General features: G+C 40.7%; 1 protein-coding gene across 4 annotated transcripts in view; it reads right to left on the bottom strand.

The window, feature by feature from the left end:
• CNTN5 (contactin 5) overlaps positions 1–25,431 on the bottom strand; it is a 2,626,638-nt gene extending 2,601,207 nt beyond the window's left edge. For 3 of the 4 annotated variants that reach the window (XM_029602387.1, XM_029602386.1, XM_029602389.1), the window contains exon 1: positions 24,691–25,431. The gene's annotated coding sequence lies outside the window, so the exon portion shown is untranslated. The remainder of the gene's footprint in view (positions 1–24,690) is intronic. The other variant, XM_029602388.1, reaches the window with a different exon arrangement.
• Between the last annotated feature and the right edge of the window lie 315 nt (positions 25,432–25,746).

Below are 25,746 nucleotides of genomic sequence, written 5' to 3'. Positions count from 1 at the left end.
ATGGATGCTGAGCCTTTCATCCGGCTGTGAGGATTTTTTAACTGCTATGCTGGCTATGGGCTGTACTCAGTTAATTCATATGCCAACACTTAACCTTAGCCACATCTTGGATTTGATGTTTATACAGGAGGTATGTGTCACCAGCAGATCGGTTTCCCATTCCTGTATTGACATAGTATAGTTAAATCATTTCTTGATACATTGTATTATCGAGATGCATAATCTTTCTAGATTAGCTATGGGCAGTACTTATTCTGTCCAGAGGAAGCCTTTTAATCGATCCTGATCATATTCAAGATCATCAGCTTCCTGATCTTAATAATACTAATTCCAATGATTGTGAATCTCTAATCTGTAGTTGGCAGAGCTCTCTGCTCTCAGCCTTAGATGAGTTAGCACCTTTTAAACCCTTAGCCTTGTATCGCTCAATGTTTTTCTCAAATATTTGGACTGACAAGTGTGAGCTCCAAATACCAGGCATCTCTTCTGGGCAGTTTACAGTATACCATAATGTAGGCAGCCAGGACTATCTCATCCCTCCACATTTGTCCTTCACAAAATAACCACACAAGCGATACAGAACAACAATTGGAATCAAAAGGCTGCAGCTTTATTTAGCAAACAGTAGTGCCCGAGCCAACATTCCCCCTCCCCTCCATTATGAACTCAATAGTAACCATCCACCGCCTCCCAGCAAGATGATCACCATTAGGTCACCTGACCTAGAGATTCCAGTAATGGCAAACTCACTTGACCCCTGCCGCCTCCCAGCAAGGATCCGAAACCATCGACCCCCGCCACTGCCCAGCAAAGAGTCATGCAGGGGCAATTGCACCCAGATGTACCCTTGTGGTATTCGAACCTGCACCTGTCAAATTCAATTGATCAGCATGATGCTGCCACCCTAAATAGGCTCGGGCCACCTGCCCCCCCCAAGCTGCGACAAGAACATCCCCAATACAAACAGCGATAGAAAACAGGGCGGGAACAATGGGGAAGAGGCAGCGAAGAGGAAACTCCGGAGCCTGCCCATTGATCCAGGAGACTCTTCCCCCCAAAGCAGACTCAAACCCCCAAGAGTCAATCAGGGCGCCGAAGCCCTGAAATTCAAACATAAAATGGAAACGGTTCCCACGGGAACCAGGGCAGAAAACACGCTTAAACCAGCGTTCCACCCAGACCCCTCTTCCCCCCCCCCCCCTCTCCGAACGTTGGGGCTCCCCTTCGGGAGAGAACCTGAACCACATTAATGTGGGCATGCGGACACTAGGCCCACCTGCCCTTTCATACACTTTATAAAATCAAAAACATATACAGTCAATTAAAACTCTCAATAAACTCACCCATGGAACAAATGTACCTTCACCTGCTTTTGAAAGGCCCTACAGTCCTGTAATTGCTGAATCGCCACAGGGAGCCCATTCCACAATAAAGAAGCAACCCAGAAGAAGGCTCTATTCCTAGTCTCCTGAAATCTAGCTTTGGTAACTCCAGGAACTGATAACAAAAAAGCCCCCGCCAAATGCAACGTACGAAGTGGTGAATACCATGACACTTGCACCTTCAGATAATCCAGACCCTCTCCCTGAATTGCATAATATACCAAAGTTAAAACTTTATATTTAATTCTTTGATTGGCTCCCTGTCACTGCATGGATCTCAGCACTGGGATAATGTGGTCCTTCAAAGGAATCCCTGTCAACAAGCGAGCAGCCACATTCAACACTAAGGGGTAGATTTTTAGAAAGTACGCCTGCACGTACTTTTGTTCACGCAGCAGGCGCAAACAAGAGTACGCCGAAATTTAATGGATACACGCGTAGCCGCGCATATCCTTCAAAATCCGGGGTCGGCGCGCGCAAGGCTGTGCAAAATCGGCAGCCTGCCTCCGTTCCCTCAGAGGCCGCTCCAAAATCGGATCGGCCTCGGAGGGAACTTTCCTTCCACCCCCGCACCTTCCCCTCCCCCCAGCCCTATCTAAACCCCCCTACCTTTGTTGGAAAAACAAAGGTGTGATTCCCCGGCCCAGGAGCAGTTTCGGAGGCCTCGGCCATGCCCCCAGGCCAGAACCATGTCTGTGGCCCCGCCCCTGGATGACGCGCTGCCGCGACACGCCCCGACACGCCCCCAGGAAAGCCCCGGGACTTACGCGCGTTCCGGGGCTTGCGCTTGCCGCCGAGCCTAGTCAACATAGGCTCAGTGCGCGCAGGGGGAACTTGGGGCAGGTTTTCGGGGGGTACGCGCGTACCCTTTTGAAAATCTGCCCCTATTTGTAATCCCTTCACTTGGCATTTAGGTAAGCCTATATATAGGGCATTCAATAGTCCATAGGTTTGAATGCCTTTGGTGGAAAGAAAAAAACAAAACAGTGGCTCAGCATGATCTTTATAGATATAAGTTGGATGCTTATAAATCAACTATTGATAATACCAAGAATAATTGTTATTCATCCTACCTTCATTCTTCAATTTCTTGACCCCAAGAACTGTTTTGTATTGTTCACTCATTAGCTTAACCACCTGTTTTGCCACAATTATCCTGAGTTGTGATCATTTTGCCACTTTTTTTCCATGATAAGGGTTTGTCTAACCAGTTGGATTCCTCCATGTCTACATTTACTCCCACAATAAATAAGCTTCCAGGAGTGGTACTAATAATAAATAATGTGAGCTTTGGCAGGTTTCATGTGAATCCATAACTGCCTTTCGGAGTAACAAACAGGATGTCAAAAATACCTACAATACCTGACTGTAATCCACTTTGACGTGCCGAAAGGTGGAGTCAACTCCCAAAATATATAAATAAATAAAATTCTCTCTTCTCTCCTCTACCTTCTTTTTCTTTTGATCTATTACAAAAGATCTTAGGGTGGGAGGAGTCTGAACTCCCCTCTGCCTCTGAAGTAAATATAATTGTTGGCAAGATGAAAGACACATTATATCCTATCAATTGTTGTTGTACTGTCCTGATAAAAGCTTTGATCTGTGTGGTAGCATTGCTAATATTGCAAATGTCTGTCTTACTGAAGGTCATTTACTGACCTCTCAGAAAACTGCTGTTCGATGAAAGAAAGCAAGGCTTGATGTCTCAACCTTCCAACTATCATCCAATATATTCACTCTTCTTAAGCAAAGGCGACTGAAAAAGTTGTGTAAGCAACTGGAGGATTATATTGATAAGAACAACTTTTTTGATCATTTTCAATTTGATTTGCACTCATCACATAGTACTGAAACTTTATTTCTCTCCTCTTTTGGCATTTGTCAAGTGTTCTATTCTGGATCAAAGTTTTGTTTGGTTCTTTTAGATATTTCTGCAGCCTTCAACATGCTCAACTAGTCTATCCCTTGGGCAGGCTCAAAGCTCTAGAAATTTCTTCATTGCTGATGGCTTGGTTTTCTTATTTTCTGCAGAGTAAGTGTCAAAGTAGTTTTAAAAGAAGCTTGTTCAGACCTAGTTCCTTTATTTATAAGTGTTTCTCAGGGCTCTTCATTATCAGCAACATTTTTAAATATCTACCTTTTCCCTGTTTGCCAAGTTCTAGCCAACCTTGATGTGCCTCACAAACTATATGCAGAAAATATTCAGTTTCTCATGTCTGCTTCATCTGATTTCAATCGTACACTGGAGAAAATCACTGGGGGGGGGGGGGTGCCATTTATCAAAATGCTATATGGCGTTTTTGCATGAAAAAAACAGCATTAATGCATGCGAAAGCACCATGTTTGGTGCCATGCAAATGAGAAAAAGGGGAGGATATTTGAAGCTGTATTGCACAGCTTTAACTACACCTTTTTCATTTGCGCAAAGCTGTGTGATAGGGCTTTATTGTGGTTGCAATGTTATATATATGAGAGAGAGACATATGAACAGAACAGTGCTCTCTTGTGAAGATTTGATGAACTTCGGAGTGAGGAAACTCACCCAAAGATGAGATTTGTGCAATGTTCTCTCAATCTAGCTTGATGGACTCTCTACCTGGTTAACATCAATCTAGGTTGACAGCATATTGCACAAATCTCATCTTTGGGTGAGTTTCCTCTCTCTGAAGGTCATCAAATCTTCACAAGGGAGCACTGTTCTGTTTGTATGTCAAAGTGGCCCCTAACCCCTACACTAATACCTAAACCTTACCTCGAGTTACTAGGTGGGCCTCCCATAGATAAATACCTATCTGGCATGAGGGCATCATGGCTTTTCTCTCTTTCTCTCTCAGAGCTTAAACATGGTCCCCCCAGTGGTTGTATGTAGGAAACATATCAATTCTGGCACTTATCACAAAGTACAAAAAAGTTATCAAAATTTGCACTAAGATAGCATTTCACATTCACATGCATTTTGATAAATCCAGGCCTAGGTGTCTTTCTGTCATTAAAAGATGCTTAAATGAGAATAAGCTTGTGCTGAATGTAAACAAGACTCAGATTTTTTTCTTTCATGCCTAATATTCCATCCTGCTTGATGTTTGACTGTTTCATGATCTCTATTGGATTGGTTGTCAGTCCTGGAATCTCAGTGTCATTCTTGATTCCTCTTTCTCTCTCTCTAAGCCCCCATATTAAGTCAGTTTTCAAAAAGGTTTTTTCAAGTTATGCTTATTACGATCTCTGAAGTCTTTTATTTCAAGTTCTGGTTTTATCCTCACTGGATTATTGTAATGCTTTATTTTTGGGTCTTCCTCACTCTTCTATTTATGCTTTGCAGTTGGTTCAGAACTCTGTCACATTTGGTTTCTGGGTCTTCAAGTAACTGTATCACCCCCTGTTTTGGTTAGCTTCCCCTGACTTTCTGTAAGTTGTATGATCCATTTCAAAATTCTTACCTTCATTTTTACGGATGATTCATTGCCTAGTCCCTGCTGTTTCAATGCTGTTCTTAAGATGTATCAACCATTGTGTTCTCTTCACTCTTCTACACAGAACCTTTTAGATGTCCCTTATTTTAAGCAGGTTCAGGTGAATGAATCTCTAGAGAGGTCATTGGGAGTCACGAGCCTCTTAATCATGAATGCTCTGCCTGTTTTTGTAAAATATCAGGTTTGTTTTCTTCAATTTTGAAAATTACCTAAATATTATTTATTCTCAAGAGCATTTTTTTGAGAACATATAAGAGTTAATTCTTCAGTGGGGTCTCTCTGGGTCCTTTTCAGGGTTTTTTTTGACAATATTTCTGGCTCTATTTTGTCATTAAGAACTTGTTAGTTGTCAGGATTGTGTAGGATGACCTATATAATTCTTGGTTCTATTTCATTAAGGACTGTGGAGGGTGACCTGCATTTTTATTTCTCTTAGCAATTTGATACTTTTCTGCTTTTGTTACTTTGTAGGAAGAATGAGTATATTGTATATGATGTACTATGGGCTGCTTATTAAATATCTTAACATCTATTTAGCTTTGGCACACTTGATTTTTTGTTTTGTATGTTGTGATTTGATTTTTAACTTTAATGTCTTAATATTTTATTATTGTTGTTTAATTTTTGTGTTTTGTTTTATTATGTCTGTAAATTTGTTACCTGCCAAAAATTGCAGATTGGCAGGCTATATATTTGTCAAATAAATAAACAAATAAATAAAGGTGTTCCTACGAGCAGAGTGGGGTGGAATTTGAATTTAAACACATACTTTTGGATTCTTAAAAATATGTAAAACATTTCCCCAAATATTTCTGTACAAATAATAGCACATGTAATTGTATGCAGATAAATGAGATAATTTGCAAAGAAGATTTATATACATAAGTTCACTTTGAATGTTGTTTTGTTTTTGCCACTAATTTTCCAAAGCGATCGCACGCAAAAAGTCCCTTCTCGCGTGCGATCACTAAATGGGGGCAGTGTCAAGACCGTAACAGGAGGAGTTGGGACGGCACCAGGGCGGACGCTGCAAAGACATCGCAGACAGTGAAAAGGTAAGATCCCTTTTCGCTGCCAATTTCGTGCCCAATAGCACCACCTTTTATGATGGCGCTATTGGGTGCGAAAGCCGGCAGCGATCACACCGCAGAGGTGCGATTGCTGCCGGCTTTCACAGGCCCGCCCCCGTACCATGCGTTTCAGGAAGCCACGGTAGCTTAGAAAATCTAGGCCACAGAAAAAAGTATGCATGTAAGTGTGACGCTTCCCTAAGACTTGCCTCTGGGATTGCCTTCTTTCACTCTGGGTAAATTTGTGTGTCAAGAGGATATAGGCATTTGAGTTTACCCACATACTGGGAGGGCAATTTTGTAAAAGGGTATGTGTGTTTATTACAAGAATAAAATTATGCAACCTGAAAAAAAAAGTCAAGTCATTTTTTTTCACTGATTTCTCCCATTTTTTTGTTGTTGTTGCTGTAATAAATGCTATTAAATCTTCAGAAAAATAAGATAAAAACTGAATATGAAGGCATCTACCTATTCCTTATTTTACTTATAGTTACCTCTTTTGTAGAATTCATTATCATGAAATATCAGGTTAGCAAACTCTTTAATGGGATTTAGACAAGCCCTTAATACTCAGTTATTTTAATTCTTTCAAGTCTGGGTGGTTGGTTGTTGCTAGGACATTGAAGAAGGAAAGCAGTAATTTGGGAACATGTTATTAGCTTATATTTGGGATTATTATGTATAATTCTCTGAATATCAGGGATTATAATATAAATGTTTTTGTTGATATTTTTATTGTACATGTACAGTTACATTGTAAGCTACTTTGACTGTTTAGAAAAAAAGATAGCATATAAAAACATTGTTAGACACATAAATAAATACATCTTTACTTTCTCTCTCTCTCATCGATTCACACCTCACACTTATATAGTCTAAATCAGAGCTTTCCAAACTTTTCATGTTGGTGACACACTTTTTAGACAAACATAATTTCACGACACGGTAATTCAGTCTACTAGTAAACCAGAGGTTAAAGGTTAAATGAACGAAACATATTTCGACAATTTATGTATGTTTCCTTAAATATATACATAAATAAAATGTTTCATGACACAACCTATCTCATGAAAACCTTAAATTTATATTAAAAATATATAATATTCCAAGATTCATGTTATTGTTATAATTTATGAGAAACAATAATAAAACAAATTGTCTGTCCCCCACACACTCATCTCTCTCCTCCCCCCAGCACATGTCTGGCCCCCACACACTCATATCTCTCCCCCTCAAGCACATGTCTGTCCCCCCAGCACGTTTGCCCCCCACTCACTCATCTCTCTCCCCCCAGCACATGTCTGGCCCCCACACTTATGTACCTCGTCTTTTTGATTGTTGCCAGTTAAGTGCTTCACTCCCTTCCATGATCACCAGACACTGCTGCTTGCAGTCAGTACTCCTCATGGCCAGGCCTCATCGGCAGCAGTAGCCAATGCAAGGATGGCTGGGCTCGTTCCACCCACCAAGCCCCCCAAAAAAAACGCGATTGACAGCAAAAATCACCCAATAATAAGCAACCCATAAACTGAAAAAAAAAAAAGTGAATCTCTAGAAAAAAAAAAGCCCAAACTCGCATCAGAGTTGACCGGGCTTGCGCGACACACCTGCACACTGCAGGCGACACACTAACGTGTCCCGACACACAGTTTGGAAAGCTCTGGTCTAAATACTTTCTGGGTTCCTACAAGCAAAATATATAATAGTATAGGAAACTGTCACATATAAACTTATGCATACAAATCTAAAGGATACATACACTCAGTATTTTAGCTGCCACATACAGCACTATTTTTACATATGTAGCACTCTGATGATATATAACGCTTTCTCAAATTCATATTACACTCATAACCACAAGTAGTATTTTAATTTACACATCAAGATTAGCGACAGTGTTACTTTCAAGTAGGCTTCTCTTTTCAACCCTCACTAAAACTACAGTACCAATGATCATGTTCTAACAATCAGATTCATTTACTTGCACACTTGGTATACGCTTAGGGGGTCAATTTTAAAAGGAGCGTGCACGCAGTTCCCGGTGCGCGCACATGGACACACCAATTTTATAACATGTGCGTGTTGGCGTGCACATGCTATAAAATACAGGTCCTGTGCGCGTATGCACACTGGAGTTTCATGTCCGCGCACGCATGAGCGGGCGGATGGCCTGCTCCATGCATGGGGGGAGATATTGGAAAAATACGCATGGCAACGCAATCGAGCCTCCCCCAATTCCCTCCCAGTCTGCTCCAATTAAGGAGCAGACTGGGAGGGAAATTTTCTCTCCCTAACCCTACCCTTCCCCTCTCCTCCTCGACCCCTAACCTAACACTACTTATCCCTAATTTTTTTATTTTAGTACTTACTGCTCCCCGAGAGCAGAAGTAATCTTCATGCGCCAGCGCACGCTTCCCCGGGACTGCAGCTAATGGCCCCACCCATTTTCCAGAGCCCAGCACTTTGGTACATAACAGTGGTTATGCGTGTGGCTGGGCCGGTTCTAAAATGTGCACAGATTTTAAAACATTGCGCTTGCGCGTCCATGTGCGTGCACTACCCGGTATGCCCACATGGATGCGCGGTTTTATAATGTGCTTGCGCATGTTATAAAATGCCAGGTCGGCGCATGCAAGGGGGGGGGAGGGGAAGATATTTGCATTTACATGCGGCGACGCATCGGGGCCTTCCCCTCCAATTAAGGAGCGGACTGGGAGGGAGCTTCCCAACCCCCTAGCCTGACATTCCCCTATCCCTATTCTAAATCCCCCCCAGATCATTAACTTACTTGTTGCGCCTGCTTCTGAGCAGGAGCAAGTTGCACACGCCGGCACCCTGCCGGCACACGATCCCTGGCAAAGCGGCACATGTCCGTTGTGCTGGGCACCTCTAGGCCCCTGCCTCCCGGTCCGCCCCTTTCACTAACCCCGGGACTCATACGCATCCCGGGGGTTTATGTGTGTGGCCAGGCCTTTGAAAATTGGCCCGGTGCATGTAAGGCCCAGTTGCGTGCGTAGATGATTTAAAATCCGGCCTAGGGAGCACAAGGCCCGGCCTTGTGTGTAACACCCATTTTTTTAATGCATGTGGACCTTTTAAAAATTGGGCCATTAGGTGGTAACTTTCAAATGTTTGCGCACATATGCGTGCCTGCATTCAGGTACAGGGCCATTTTATATCATACGCATACATATGTATGCATCTTATATTATAACCTGGTTGCGCACGTGTGCTCCAAATTTTAAGTGGACGCATGCATGTGCACGCAAATCCCGCTTCTACCATTTAAACCGGGGGGTTTTAAAAGGGGCGCATGCTGATACCTTTCCAGGTTTTCCCAGTTCATCCCCAGTTCACCCAATTAAGTGTTATGTCCTCCAACCCGCCCCCCCCCCTTTTTTTGATAGCCTTCATGTCCCTCAGTTAGCCCCGACCCTTAAAACCCCACAGATCTGCCTAATTTTCTTAAGATTTTATTTTATATGGCATCCATAATCAGACGTTTGCAGCGGGTGCCTTGGCATGCATCGGCTCACATCAGTATTTATGTGCACATTATGCCCCAAATGCCCATGCCCCTCCCAGACCATTCCCATTGCCACCCTTTTTTGAAAATGTTCGAGATGTACGTGCTGTGAGAGACGCATATATCTTGGTGGCTTTTAAATTCCACTCAGTGCTCACAACCCCAACTTCTTCACACATCCAGTTTTTTGTAACTGCTTTCTTCCGCTCTACAGTTCCAGTTTGTTTTTATGCACCACTGTTTTAATGTAAACAGCATGATGTGATTTTATCATGAATGCCGGTATATAAAAACCTTAAATAAATAAATAAATACATAAATAAATAAATCCTCTAGTTTATGCACTTGTCAGGCTTTTAAAATTTTCCTCTGAGTATTTCAATTTTTGCACGACTCAGTCTTATAAGCCCTTACCGTAATCCTTTTCACAAGCTCTCTCTCTCTCTATATATATATATATACACACACTCTGTGGAACTACAGAAAAGAAATTCTGGACAAGAATGAACAACACAATTCGTTTATCTTCCTGATGTGCTGCAGTGGGGGGGGGCGCATAGATAGTAGGGATCCTCTAATCTGTTTCTTGTGCACCTGCTTCATGCTAGCATAGGGTATTTCTACTCCCTTCTTACTTCCTCTATCCCGAGCATGAAAATCTCATTCTCTAGATGAGAAAGAAAATCAGTTACTGTAGAGGACCACTAAATCTTAATTTAGCTTTAGTCTACAATATGACCACTAAATGCATAACTAAGCTCTAGCATTCATTGCCAGAGAATGTGGTTATGGCAGTCAGTGTAAGTGGGTTTAAAAAAGGTTTGGAAAAGTTCTGATAGCAGAGGTCCATAAACTGCTATTAATCAATAAAGATTAGTAGCTTGGAATCTATTTATTTAATGTTTGGGTACTTGCTAGGTACTTGTGACTTGGTTGGCCATTGTTTGCCACAGTATGGCATACCTTAGGTTCTTATGACCATTGGCTACATCATGTCTTGTAATATAATTACAGTATAAACTATGAACAACCCATAAACAAGTGTAGTTGTATCATCTTTATTGTATTTTTCAGTTTCATATTTGTTTCCGCAGTTTCAATTGTAAAGCACTGTTGCTATCCTTCATGATAATTGTGAACCGATGTGATGTTACTAAATGAATGTCGGTATAGAAAATCATGCAAATAAATAAATAAAATAATTACTCCCCTCAGAACAAATTACAATCATTATGTAAAACTCTATGCACACAAGGAATGGAAAAGAAATCCTTACTAGTGTGGGTATTAAAGTCACCAGGGTACCCATTTTTTATTGTTGCACTATTCCAGAAAGAAATGATAGAATAAATAGGGAAGGGCTTGTGCTGCTAGCATTCAGGCTTACACCATGGACTGTTAGACTGAGTTGAAAACCACAAGATAGCTTTATTTTTCAAGCCCATTAGCTGACCGCAAGGGTAGTGGAAAGGGGGTCATTATTTTGGATTTGCAAAAACGTACACCAGTTTCTAAATTTATTAGTTATTTAATTATACTGACTAGAAGGAAAGGTGTGCATATGGTGGGATATAATGTCTACCTTAGCTGGTTTATGCAATAATATTTAAATGTTCTTGACCACGTGTGTGGTCTTAGATGATTGTTTTCCTTGTCTGCTTACTCTTCCTATCTTAGGGCTGGATTCATCGTTCTTCACAGAATGATGAATCTCGCGAAAAGGGGGGCAGGGGGACGAAGGGGAGGAGGGCCTGTGAAAGGCCGCTGCCGTTCGCAAGGTGGCGGTGAGATTTTGCTGGCCACAGTGTGGCCGACTGCAGCTTTTAATGCAAATAGCACCACCGTAAAAGGTGGTGCTATTCGTCTCGCTACTGCCCTTTTCGCTTGCGATAAACCTTTAGTAAATAACCCCCTTTCACAGGCCCGCCCCCCCCCCTCATCCCCGGCCCCCTTTTCACGGGATTCATCATTCTACGAAGAATGATGAATCCAGCCCTTAGTTCTATACCGCACAATACTAAATAACCCAACAGTGCATACTAACCTAGGATGGATTTATTGGACAATTATATTTAATAGTTGGGGAATGCTAAGATGTGTTTTTTTTTTTTTTTGAAAGAAATATAGATACATACTACAAAGTGATGGCAAGGCAAGACTTTAAAAGGGGTATGAGAAAGTTTCCTCCCCCTCCCCCACCCCCAATTCAATTATAACAGTTTAACATCTTTCTATTTATAACAATTTCTTTATTTAGGGCAAGAATGAAAGAACTCTTAATTTTTTAAAATCTATTTTCTCCAAAGTTTCTTATAAAGGCTGGACTACATAACTTATTTGGAGAAGATTTTAATGAGTCAATGTGGTGACTGAAATATGGGCAAGCTATTATGGCCTCATGACCTTAGTTCAAACTGATCTGACAGCTGGAACAAGGCCATTTTTCTTCCTCCAGATGTTGATAATGTCAGAAGAGGGATCCTGTATGATAGAAAAAGGAATAATGAGAGTCATGGATACTGAAATGATGCTAACAATGTTTTATACCATTCAGAGCAGTCGCTGGTCTAATGATATGAACCTGAGAGGTTTATGCATTTTTTTTTCTAATTAACACAGATCCTCTGAGACTCTTTAAAAAAAAAAAAAAAAAGTGATTATTTGCATTCACCAAGTTGCCAAATATGTTTTGACTATAAATTTTTCTAAGTCCTGATTTTGGATGAATCAAGCACAAGGATTAGAAAGTAACCTAAATATTTCCAAGCCACAAAGGATGCAAAAGAAATGATGTATATAAAAGTATGGTTAAGAAAAAGGTAAGAAAATGTTTTAGCTGGATAAGTGGAATATATCTCTGAGTGTGTGTGTGTGTGTGTGTGTGCGCGCGTGTGCATAAACACACACTAAAAAGTTACATCTTTAATATTTTAGTGTGATGATATTCTAAAGGGCCTATTTATGAAGCCACATTAAAATAGCATCTTAAGTAAATTCCCATAGGGATTACAGAACTGCAGTAATCGAATATAGCAGCTTAGGAAATCCCATTTTGATGCTTGGAAGGTTTGTTTCGGCCAGAAACGTAAATATGTTCCTAGCTGTGGCAATGTGTTAATTGCAGCCCATGGCTGTAATATTTAAAGGAGGCAATAGCTACAAATGAAGCTTGCCCCAAACAGCCCCCTGAAGAAATCATTTCCAGAAATAAAGAAGCCCTCCCACCCCCCAGAGAATCTTCCATTCTTCCATCCACCAACCAGACTAAACGGAACTTCAGATCCCAGATTTTGGTTCTAAACTCTCTCCCTGGCTTCTAACTCCACCCAACTCAAATAATTAAAAGAAGAAAATTCTTGCTCCCAGGTTATATCACAAGACGTGATGTAGCCAATGGTCATAAGAACATAAGATGGACAGTGAAATCCTAAGAGAAATTAGGGAAGCTAACCAAATTGGTAGCACAGTAATAATGGGAGATTTCAATTACACCAATATTGACTGGGTAAATTTAACATCAGGATGGAATAAGTGACAGATTAATGGAGCATTTGGTTCAGGAACAGAGAGAGGGAGCAATTTTACATCTAATACTCAGTGGAACACAAGATTTGGTGAGAGGTAATGGTGGTGGGGCTGCTTGGCAATAGTGATCATAATATGATCAAATTTGAATTAATGACTGGAAGGGGGACAGTAAGTAAATCGACTCTAGTGCCAAACTTTCAAAATGGAAACTTTGATAAAATGAGAAAAATATTAGAAAAAAACTGAAAGGAAGAGCTAAAAAAAGGTAAAAGGTGTGCAAGAGACATGGCCATTCTTAAAAGATACCATCCTACAAGCACAGTCTAGATGTATTCCACACATTAAGAAAGGTGGAAGGAAGGCAAAACAATTACTGGCATGGTTAAAAGGTGAGGTGAAAGAGGCTATTTTAGCCAAAAGATCTTCATTCAAAAATTGGAAGAAGGATCCAACAGAAGAAAAACATAGGATAAAGTAAGTTAAATGTAAGACATTGATAAGACAGGCTAAGAGAGAATTTGAAAAGAAGTTGGTCATAGAGGCAAAAACTCACAGTAAAAACTTTAAAAAATATATCCGAAGCAGAAAGCCTGTGAGGGAGTCAGTTTGATCATTAGATGATAGAGGAGTTAAAGGGGAACGTAGAGAAGATAAGGCCATCACGGAAAGATTAAACGATTTCTTTGCTTCAGTGTTTATTGAAGAGGATGATGGGGAGATACCCGTTCCGGATAAGGTTTTCATGGGTAATGATTCAGATGAATCATTACCTTGGATTTCAGCAAAGCTTTTGATACGGTTCCGCACAGGAGACTGGTGAATAAAACAAAAAGCTTGGGAGTGAGTGCCGAAGTGGTGACCTGGATTGCAAACTGGTTGACGGACAGAAGACAATGCGTGATGGTAAATGGAACTTTCTCTGAAGAGAGAGCGGTTTTAAGTGGTGTACCGCAAGGATCGGTGTTGGGACCGGTCCTGTTCAATATCTTTGTGAGCGACATTGCGGACGGGATAGAAGGTAAGGTTTGTCTTTTTGCGGACGACACTAAGATCTGCAACAGAGTGGACACGCCGGAAGGAGTGGAGAGAATGAGACGGGATTTAAGGAAGCTGGAAGAGTGGTCGAAGATATGGCAGCTGAAATTCAATGCCAAGAAGTGCAAAGTCATGCATTTGGGGAGTGGAAATCCGAATGAACTGTATTCGATGGGGGGGGAAAGGCTGATGTGCACGGAGCAGGAGAGAGACCTTGGGGTGATAGTGTCTAATGATATGAAGTCGGCGAAACAATGCGACAAGGCGATTGCAAAAGCCAGAAGAATGCTGGGATGCATAGAGAGAGGAATATCGAGTAAGAAAAGGGAAGTGATAATCCCCTTGTACAGGTCCTTGGTGAGGCCTCACCTGGAGTACTGTGTTCAGTTCTGGAGACCGTATCTACAAAGAGACAAGGACAAGTTGGAGGCGGTACAGAGAAGGGCGACCAGGAAGGTGGAGGGTCTTCATCGGTTGACATACGAGGAGAGATTGAAGAATCTAAATATGTACACCCTGGAGGAAAGGAGGAGCAGGGGTGATATGATTCAAACTTTCAGATACTTGAAAAACTTTAACGATCCAAAGACAATGACAAACCTTTTCCAACAGAAAAAAATCAGCAGAACCAGAGGTCACGAGCTGAGGCTCCAAGGAGGAAGACTAAGAACCAATGTCAGGAAGAATTTCTTCACGGAGAGAGTGGTGGATGCCTGGAATGCCCTTCCGGAGGAAGTGGTGAAGTCCAAAACTGTGAAGCACTTCAAAGGGGCATGGGATAAATATTGTGGATCCATCAGGTCCAGAGGACGCATATAAAGAGCAGGTAGTAAAATACTGCACGGAGCGGCAGTAGCCACAGAGGCATTCACGGAGCAGGATGCCAGTGGCCAGTGGTAGGTGTCCACCTTCATGGAGCGGAAGGATGTAGGGCTGTCATCTCCCAATTAAATAAAAAACAAAAACAAAAAACAAAACAGGGATGGGATCCATCAGGTCTAGAGGACACATATAAAGAGCAATTAAATAAAATAAAATAATTAAATAAAATAAAAAATAAAGAGCAATTAAATAAAAAACAAAAACAAAAAACAAAACAGGGATGGGATCCATCAGGTCTAGAGGACACATATAAAGAGCAGGTAGTAAAATACTGCACGGAGCGGCAGTAGCCACAGAGGCATTCACGGAGCGGGATGCCAGTGGCCAGTGGTAGGTGTCCATATAAAGAGCAGGTAGTAAATACTGCACAGAGCGGCAGTAGCCACAGAGGCATTCACGGAGCGGGATGCCAGTGGCCAGTGGTAGGTGTCCACCTTCACGGAGCGGAAGGATGGAGGGCTGTCATCTCCCAATTAAATAAATAATAAAAAAAACCCAGGGATGGGATCCATCAGTTCTAGAGGACGCATATAAAGAGCAGGTAGTAAAACACTGCATGGAGCGGCAGTAGCCACAGAGGCATTAACGGAGCGGGATGCCAGTGGCCGGTGGTAGGTGTCCACCTTCACAGAGTAGAAGGATGAAGGGCATCCATCTCCCAATTAAAAAAAGAAAAGAAAAAAAGAAAAAAAACAGGGATGGGTTCATGGGCTTATAGGTATTACCAATTATTAGGCTTTTCAATATTTGATGATAGTTAATGTGACTTTCAAGGCATTCTTCACTTTCGGTGCATGTCCGGCATGACTCCTTGCTTCAATGACAGGGGAAAAGAAAAAACTGATACTTCACACATTTCCAGCATTGCCCTCTGCTTCATGGCAGAGAGCTATGCTGCCGCTTACCCAACTAATCAAACTTAATATTTCACTTGGAAGCAGCTCCAGCACTGCTCTCTACATTAATGGTGGGGGTGAAAAGGGAATTAGAACATAAGGTTACTAAGAGCCAAGAGAAACAGTTAAGTATGAGAACAAATGTGTGAAGCTTGCTGGGCAGACTGGATGGACCGGTTGGTCTTCTTCTGCCGTCATTTCTATGTTTCTATATGTTTCTATGAACTGAGACAAATCATGGTGAACCTAAAAGATGTGGTAGGCCTGATTGACAAACTGAAGAGTAGTAAATCACCTGGACCGGATGGTATACACCCCAGGGGTCTGAAGGAACTCAAAAATGAAATTTCAGATCTATTAGTTAAAAATGTGCTACTTATTACAATCATCCATTGTACCTGAAGACTGGAGGGGGGCTAATGTAACCCCAATATTTAAAAAGGGCTCCAGGGGCGATCCAGGAAACTACAGACCAGTTAGCCCGACTTCAGTACTAGGAAAAATAATGGAAAGTGTTCTAAAGATCAAAATCACAGAACATATAGAAACAAGTTTTAATGGAACAAAGTCAGCATGGCTTTACTGAAGGCAAGTCTTGCCTCACAAATCTGCTTCACTTTTTTTAAAGGGGTTAATAGACATGTAGATAAAGATGAACCGGTAGATGTAGGGCATTTTGATTTTCAGAAGGCATTTGACAAAGTTCCTCATGAGAGGCGTCTAAGAAAAGTAAAAAGTAATGGGATAGGTAGCAATGTCCTTTTGTGAATGACAAACTGATTAAAAGACAGGAAACAGAGAGGGATTAAATGGACAATTTTCTCAGTGGAAAAGGGTAAACAGTGGAGTGCCTCAAGGATCTGTACTAGGATCCGTGCTTTTCAATATATTTATAAATGATCTGGAAAGGAATACGTTGAGTGAGGTAATCAAAATTTGCAGATGAAAGAAAATTAATCAGATTAATCAAATCACAAGCAGATTGTAATAAATTGCAAGAGGACCTTGTGAGACTGGAAAATTGGGCATTCAAATGGCAGATGAAATTTAATGTGGATAAGTGCAAGGTGATGCATATAGACAAAAATAACCCATGCTGTAGTTATTGATGTTAGGTTCCATATTAGGAGGCCAGGAAAGATCTAGGCGTCATAGTGGATAATACATTGAAATAGTCGGGTCAGTGTGCTGTGGCAGTCAAAAAAGCAAACAGAATGTTAGGAATTATTAGGAAGGGAATGGTGAATAAAATGGAAAATGTCATAATGCCTCTGTATTGCTCCATGGTGAGACCGCACCTTGAATGCTGTGTACAATTCTGGTGGCCGCATCTCAAAAAAGATATAATTGCGATGGAGACGGTACAGAGAAGGGCGACCAAAATTATAAAGGGGATGGAACAGCTCCCCTATGAGGGAATACTAAAGAGGTTAGAGCTGTTCAGCTTGGAGAACAGATGCCTGAGGAGGGATATGATAGGGGTCTTTAAAATCAGGCGAGGTCTATAATGGGTAAATGTGAATCTGTTATTTATTCTTTCGGATAACAGAAGGACTAGGGGGTACTCCATGAAGTTAGCAAGTAGCACATTTAAAACTAACTGGAGAACATTCTTTTACACGCAACTCACAATTAAACTCTGGAATTTGTTGCGAGAGGATGTGGTTAGTGCAGTTAGTATAGCTGTGTTTAAAAAAGGTTTGGATAAGTTCTTGGAGGAGAAGTCTATTACCTGCTACTAATCAAGTTGACCTAGAAAATAGCCACTGCTATAATTAGCATGGGATATACTTAGTTTTTGGGCACTTGCCAGGTACTTGTAGCCTGGATAGGTCACTGTTGGAAACAGGATGCTGGAGTTGATGAACCCTTGGTCTGACGCAGTATGGCAATTTCTCATGTTTCCCTCCTCATTCCATAGTCTTACAACAGTTCATCAGAGGATGCTAAAGACTGGAGAGATGCCCATTCATTCTAGCCCTATTGGCACCATCATGGAAAATGGCTGTGGCAGAGCTGTGACTTCCCTTTATTTTTCAGGGCAATTTGCAGCCACAAATTAGATGATACCATTTTCCATGATGGTGCCAATGGGACTAATGAGATTAGACATTGCTCCTGCCTATAACACTTTACGACTCCTCTGGGGTAAGGGTGCGTTTCCATGGAGGGGACATGGGGGAAAGGATATATATATATATATATATATATATATATATATATATATATTTTTTTTTTTTTTTTAATGATTCAGGTAGGTGCAGGATTTGCAACTAGAATTCAGGGTTTAAAACTAGGGATGGGGTTGGAGCTGGAGCCTGGGGCTATTGGCTTAGACTCTGCTCAAGAGAATGGGGGGCTCAATGAGTATGGTATACAGGGAGGCTTCTTTTTTCTAGAGATGATTCCTGCCATAGGGGGGTGGAGCTTCACAAAGGCTAACTGAGATACCTCGAGTAGATTGGGGGGGGGGGGGAATTCTGAAACATCAGCAGTCACATTAGCCTGCCGATGCTCTCAGGGAAAGCCACATACAGGTGGGCCCCTCAGCCTCAGGCCACCTTCAGGTTAAAGAGCTCAAGTTACCCAAACAGATCTCCCCTCAGAAAACTGTTTTAAAAACCCCAGGGTTTTTGAGACCCCTCTCCCCACCACATTTATAGATGGCCCAATAGATTACATTTTTTTACTAAAGTTTAAAATGGCACCATTTTCTTTCAGATTGTGCAGGACCAAGAGTCTAGGGGGCACTATGGACCCCAGTAGCCCACCAGGAATACAACGGGTTTGATGGGGAGGGGTAGCCTGTAACCTGGGAGTGTTCAAAGACAGGAAGATTTTTTTTTTTTTTTTTTTTTTTACAAGGAGTGGGGTTGAAAAGAAAGGTTGGAAGTAGCTACCATGCCTTTCTTAATTTAAACTTTTTTTTAAACTATTGGAGTCATCTCTAGAGGTATGTGTGTGGCAGGGGGAGGTCGGGCATAGAGGACCTCACAAGATCCCCAGGGTTTTTTCAACAGTTTCTGTGCCATTTGTGCCTTTTAACTAGCATCCTGCAGCATCTGGATGGGCGTTAATGTTCTGAGGCTCCCAGAGAAAGTTAACTACAACTCCAGCGTTGAATGTAATTCAAAGTGGCAAAAACTGGAATATACAATCCACTAGTTTGAAGTGCCAAAAATTGGACTATAAATAAATACTAATGTGGCTTGTGATTTTTCAGTCAAGCCACATTATTAAATTTCCATGAATTTGACTTATAATGAACCTGCATTTGTATGAAAAGCAGATTATTACTATTTGTGCATTACTAGAGCAAAATAACACTATATATATATATATATATAAATACTGCACACTCTTGCTAATATAGGGAGCTTACCATGCGTTACATGCCTAACGTACAGACCGATGCAATACCATGTGCTCAGGCTAGCACACAGGTTAGCCTGTGGTTGGATACCCATCCATAACCACCAATGCAATAAGGGGATCGGCATATCCAAAACGCGTGTCCAAACCAGGGAGTAGCTAATAGCGTTCACCACATGTAAATGCCATGTTGATGAGGCTATTAGCTAACTATTACCCCTGATACAAAAAATTACTGTGTGCCCAACACACACGTTAACCCTTAAAAATTAACGCCAGCCCTGCAGCTGACATTAAGTTTTGAGGAGTCCCGAAAGTTGAACAGAAAAGCAGAACATATTTATTTTCTGTGGTTCCTCTGACTTGTATCACAGTGATATGAAGTCAGAAGAACCACAGAAAGCAGCAACGTGAAAAAAAAACATCTTGATGGCAGTCAGGTTAGGGAAAAAAATGGATTTTCAATTTTATGAGCGTCCATTTTCCAAACCCATGCACAGCAATGGGTTAGGAAAAATGGACGCTCGTAAATTGAGTGTCTGTTTGCTTTCCTATCCCGCTCACAGTAATTTCTCCTGGGGTCCCAATGTTGAAGAGGCACCAGAGATGCACAATTTCCCCTAGCGCCTCCTTTTTAATGCAGCAGCTTATTTGCCTTCTGCATCACGCACCCGGGAGAGGTGGACGGGCATGCGTTAGCAAAGCAGGCGCTCCCATATTAAAACAGAATGCTCACAATAAAAAAAATATACATTTGTTTGCCAATCATTAAATAGTTGTTGTGGGATAACATTTTGCAATAATAAATGTGATTGGCCTGTAAATACAAATGCACTGGTTTAATTGCCTTCATACCAGGTTAGTCTAGTGAGATCCAGCTAAGTGAACAGAGAATTCCAGTGCATTTACCACATGCTTCTTAACAAATCAGCCTCAATATTCAGCAACAATACAAACTTCCTTCATTACCTGCAGAAGAATTGGACAGCATTGGAATTTATGCAGCTCTGTGTGCACCATACAGTCAAACATTATTACTTAATTTATAATGTGGGAAAATATAATGGTATTTCAGAAATATCCAACTCTAGTTGTTATTACTTATTATAAAATGGCAATGATGAAAATACTAATATCAATAATAATAACAGAAATAATCATCATAGGCACTATGGGATATGATGGAAGTAATATTTAAATTCCTTTTCGTAAGTGCCTATATTTGATTGTTTTAGAAATCACAAATGAAAAGCTCTACCGATACTAAACTCTACTCTACATGACTGTGACGTCAGCATTAAGCTGACTCTACATATTTGTAAAACTTCCAAATGAACAGCATAATGAAAAAGTAGAGCATGAGCACTGGAGAAGGACTAGAGGAACGTGGTAGGAAAATGCAAGTACCTAGCAAGGTTTTCAGGGTAAAGTGGTAAAGGCAGGAGGAAAAGCATCTTGGCAGTACGCACTTCTGAAAAAGTTGCTGAGGTAGTTCTGGTTGCCTCAGTGCTGCCTACAGTCATCCGTTGTCCCCAACCTCTTCTTCTACACACTACTAATGAATTTTATGAATTACAATTTACTCTCCTTTCTTATAAATCCAAGCCCATATAAATAATGTTGAATTCATGTGATCTCTCGTTTTCTGTTTTCTAACCCTCATCCAAATCTAATATATTATACAATCTAAAAAATAATGGGTCTTCAGTCCACTGAATTATCTGCAGTCTCACAATAACAGCTGTTCCTTACTGACACTCTCTATCTTCTGCACTAGTACATGCTGAAATCAATTTTACATTTTTCCTTCTATATGTAAATGGAATTTGTAGCCCAGTGTATTGTAGCTAATATTCTATTAGAACCTGCACTAATTATGATTACAAATTAGAAACCTTTAACCAAAGTTATACAACATGATCTTTTATGATCCATCCTGATTGCAGTGTGCTAAACCCTATTGTAAGTGTAGCTTAGATTTGTGCCCATAGTGTCTTTCCATCCACTAAGATTCTTATTTCTAATGAATTAAGGCTTATAAAACTATCTCTTACTCTTCTTTTTTGCTATATCATTTCTTAAAATGTTGGACTGCACTAGCCTTTCCCCACCATCCTCTTATAGCATGTCATGTATGTAGAACTCACCATAAACTTCTAGTCAATCTTTCCACTTGGAATACGCTAATTCTCATTTGAAAATATCTTGTGTAATCATAAAGCTTTTGCCTTTACAAGTTCTCCACCCCCAGACAACTCTGCATTACTCTTTCACAGTGTGATCTTCAGTTTTCTCGATGAATACCAAGGAACAAAATATTAATTTAATTCTGTATTACAAAACTCATTTGTGACTATTTTCATTTATATCCTTGATTAGTTCCAGTAACCCTTAGCACGACTTCATGCTTTTTCTTGGCTTTTAAGAGCCCTCTAGCATGGCATTGCCGCTTTCTAGAATTTTCTTTTGTTTAATAACATACTTTGTCTTTATTGTTCAAATACTACTGCTGACTAGCAGCATCTATGCTCTTACTGTGGTGCCAGGATCAGAATGACATATAGTGCTAGATCAAAGTTCTTCTACATGGCTTACAACAATAGTGGCACATTAATGCATAGCCAGCTGTGGAAATAATATTGATAATAACAATAATCATACAGCAACAACAGTGCATACTGTGCTGTCCACAATTAATCACACTGTTACAAGCTCCCTGCTCTAAAGGTTTACAAGTCTAAGTCTGCTGTATGGGTTGACTTACTTAAACTTACACAGTGAATAATGGAAATAAGATTTGAAGCAGAGTCTGCAAGTTTCAGATCTTTGTGGTCTAGCCAGTAAGCTTCACAGCTGGCAACAAATCGAGACAACAGTGGTTGGAATTGTACTTTATGTGTTAGCTGTGTGCTGCTTGTCCCACAGAAGTCACGATCTCACATGAAGGAACTATGAGATAGATGCAAGCACCCTGCAGCCCTTGCAAATCCTCCTAATCCTTTTAAAGAGTCACAGTACTTTTATAGGTCTTAATATGCTGTGCTTTTAAACAGCTCTCCCCCACCCAAAAAAAAAAAAATATATAATAGTGCATGAGCTTGCAAGATTAAATTGATGCCTTCTTTGGATATGGCCTAGTAAGTGTTCAGTTTTCTCTAGTAGCAAAAATTAATTATATCCGCAATACAGTACTATTATTGCCTTCAGAAAATGTCAATCGTGATATTAGAAAAGCTATACTAGTCTTTGAAATCTTGCTACAAGTATTTAATTGGCATGTAAGAAATATTCCTAATACCTTATTAGTTGATTCAAAACAAAATTAAGATACTTTTCCACATTATACAATTTGCCCAGTGCCAAGATTTGAATACAAAATGTTAAATTTAATCCATGGAACAGTTCGTATTTCATTTTAGATGTATTTATCGTATGAAAAAGCTTAAAAGTTATTGGAAGGATTTTCAATTAAGGCAAAGCAAAAAAAAAAAAAAAAAAGTGAAAGTATTCCCTGTAGTGACAAGGTGTGACTTAAGTGAAATTGACATAGTTAGCTGAAGAGATTAACTTTGTGTGGAGAAATTGGGGGAATCCTGAAGATAAAATCAAAAGCAGGTACTGTAAATGACCACAATGATATCGTTCAGACACTTCTCCCACTGGCCATTCATTTTGCATGCATTACATTAAGCATCAATTTCTGAGCAGATGGCAAGCTCACAACTTCCAAGTTCTAGTATGTTAGCAGCTGTGAGTATGCAATGATCGTCAAGATGAAGTAATATTTAAGATCACAGTAATGCCATTCATTCTTTCCTTATTGTGCATGTACGCTACCAAATAAACTAGATTTTTGTTGTAACTCAAAACACATATTTATTAACATAACTAATCTTATCTTTTTTATTTATGCTTCCCCATTAATTTCCACCAGTTTCCAAATGCTAACAATTATATATGCATATACATACTCACATGCTTAAGTCAGATTTAAAAGTAAATCTCTCTCTCTCGCTCTCTCTCTCTATATATATATATATAATATTACTATTATTATTCCACTGGGTCTCTTGTTTTCAGGTCCCAGTGATCCATGTTTGTCAGATTAGGAAAATTCCATTATGAGTTGTAGAGCAGATGTACAAGTTTGTTAACTTATCCTGTTGAGTGATACATTTCTGTTTACTTGACAGTTGCACCTGTAGTACCTGCAGGTGCAATAGTCTGTTATCATAGTGCTAGGCACATTCTTACTATCCTGAATGTGCTTGTTCATGCACAATTTATAAATTAACTTTAATGAACCCATGGCTCTCTCACTAATTTACTTTACTGAGGTGTTCTACTCCCTATGTCCATAAAACTAATACACGTCGGAAGTCATTCTTCCTTCATATGCAAGACAGAAGAAATGAAGAAATACCAGCATCTAAATATTTACGAACCTGTATTTATTTACAGATGAGATCGGGTTACATTTTATTTGAGCCTTCAGACATGTCTGCATGAAAGTGTTTTGAAGCTCAGATGGAACGCATTTCAAACTGACTGGTGGAAAAGTTGATTGAGGACTGAACTATGCCTTATGCAAAACCTACAAAAGCTTATAGAAACTAAACTTTGCTTTCAAGTGGTAACAGTGAATTAAGAAGTACAATTAGATAGTTTTTTTTTCTTTTGCACTTTCTGATACAAAAAATAAACTAAGCAAAATTGTCCTAATGACTTCAGAGTTTAGCAGCTGGATCCTTAATAATTGTGCTTGTTGCAGGTAGGGCTCCCAGCTCATCTCCACACCTGTTCATCGCCGGTCTGTAAGGCTCCTCGTTTATCTACCCCCTTTACGAACAGCTACTGAGTATTTATGGCAGAGCACATTAGGAGTTCTCCATGTGCTGCTTTCTCATTTATTTCCACAAGTTGGCAAATGCTGACAATTGCTAGCGCATCATTGCGATCCCTGCCCTCTTCCAGCAATTCATTTTCTAGAAAACCAAGCCAGTCTAAAACTTCCTTCCAACTGATGCCGGAGTGCGTTGTTACGGGGGGTCTATGGGAGTACCGAAAGTCAGGAAACCACAATCAAAATCCTTTGCTATCTTTCAATTCCTAACAGTTGAATAATAATAAAACGCATATGACAAAAATAACGCCCCAGCCTATATGTTTGTGGGATCAACTCCGTTTCTGACATCTTTCTTTCTTTCTCTCGTTTTCTTTTCAGGTCTTAATTGTAGTAGTGATTTGCACTGCTTGGAGCTAGGAAATGACACGCATGAAAAATAAATATTTCCTCCACTTTATACTTTAACTTCGAGAGGATTATGAGAGCCAGAAGCAAGCATGCAGCACGCGTCCTTATCAATACACTATTATTTACCTTTGCATGCAAGGTAACAGCAGTTGTTTTCATATTCTGTTGCTGCAGATGTTTGGAGGGATATTATTTAAAGAGATTAAATGCAGAGCACAGAAAAAGTACAACACAGCCAGCCATTACATTGAAGGCGTTTTAAAAACACTTACCTACCCCTGCCTTCAGCTCGTTTCCGTCTCCCTTTCTTTCTCTCACTATCAGTGTCCGTTTCCCCAACCTCCTTTCAAGCCTTCAGCAATTCAAAGGGATCGGCTCTGTACGCTCCTCACCAGCCCCGGGGAGCGCAGACGGGCAGAGTTGCCGGCGTCCAGCGGGAGCCCGCCAGCCCTCACTGTCTTCTTTGATTGACGAAGGGGGCACAGGTACTGCGCATCGCAGGCTTTTCCCAGCTTGAGAGCTCCCCGTTCACTTGGACGCTGCCTGCTCTCGCAGCCTATGCTTCCCCCCTCTCTGGATTTGGCTATATTGAGAAATAGGTGAAGCACCTCCCCTGGTTGGTGGGCTCTGTACAACCAGTTCTCATCCAATGTGCGCTCCTCTCCCTTCTGCTGTCTGTTGCTGACTGGCTGGGCTCTCCCTGTAAGCGCTGTATGCAAGAGCGCGGCTGTGGGTGAGTCTCAGTCTCTCTCTCTCCCTCTCGCTCGCTCGCTCTCAGCGCCTCGCTGCCTCTTGGTGAAAAGGTTCATTTAGCATGTCCCCGGCTTAAAGCACTGCCTGCCTGAAGAAGAGTTTTTATATGTTTCACGCTTTATCTCAATTGCTAACTGGTATTTTCCTTCTTTTCTTAGTACTGCAAGATTTTTTTTCCCCCTCTCCTCCAGTTTTACCACTTACAGATCTTTGAATCGAATGAAATAGGTTGATGTAGTAAATGTTGGGGCTGGTGACCATCCTGTTCTGGCTGCTCCTTTTTCTACCAAAGAATTATTACATGCTTGAACCTCAATTATCAATACGGAGCAGATGAGTTTAACATATCACCCTCTTCTGCTAATTGTTTTCAGCTACAGCAACCTAATTTTAAATTGCAATGGCTTCTTTCATGTAAAATCATTTTAGTTATCCACTGGTAAATGCCGATCATTAAGCTAAGTACACTGCATTTCCTAACCCTTTCCCGCCATTAAGCTAAGAAAAAGTCAGTGAACTTTTTCTTTGCTATGTAAATAGATTATTCTGAAACTTTTAATCAGAATCCCTATCTC

Source organism: Rhinatrema bivittatum, chromosome 5 (assembly GCF_901001135.1).
Source record: "Rhinatrema bivittatum chromosome 5, aRhiBiv1.1, whole genome shotgun sequence".
In the NCBI taxonomy this organism is placed as follows: Eukaryota; Metazoa; Chordata; class Amphibia; order Gymnophiona; family Rhinatrematidae; genus Rhinatrema; species Rhinatrema bivittatum.
The sequence above is the reverse complement of the archived record's forward strand: the minus strand, read 5'-3'. Positions and strand labels throughout refer to the sequence as shown.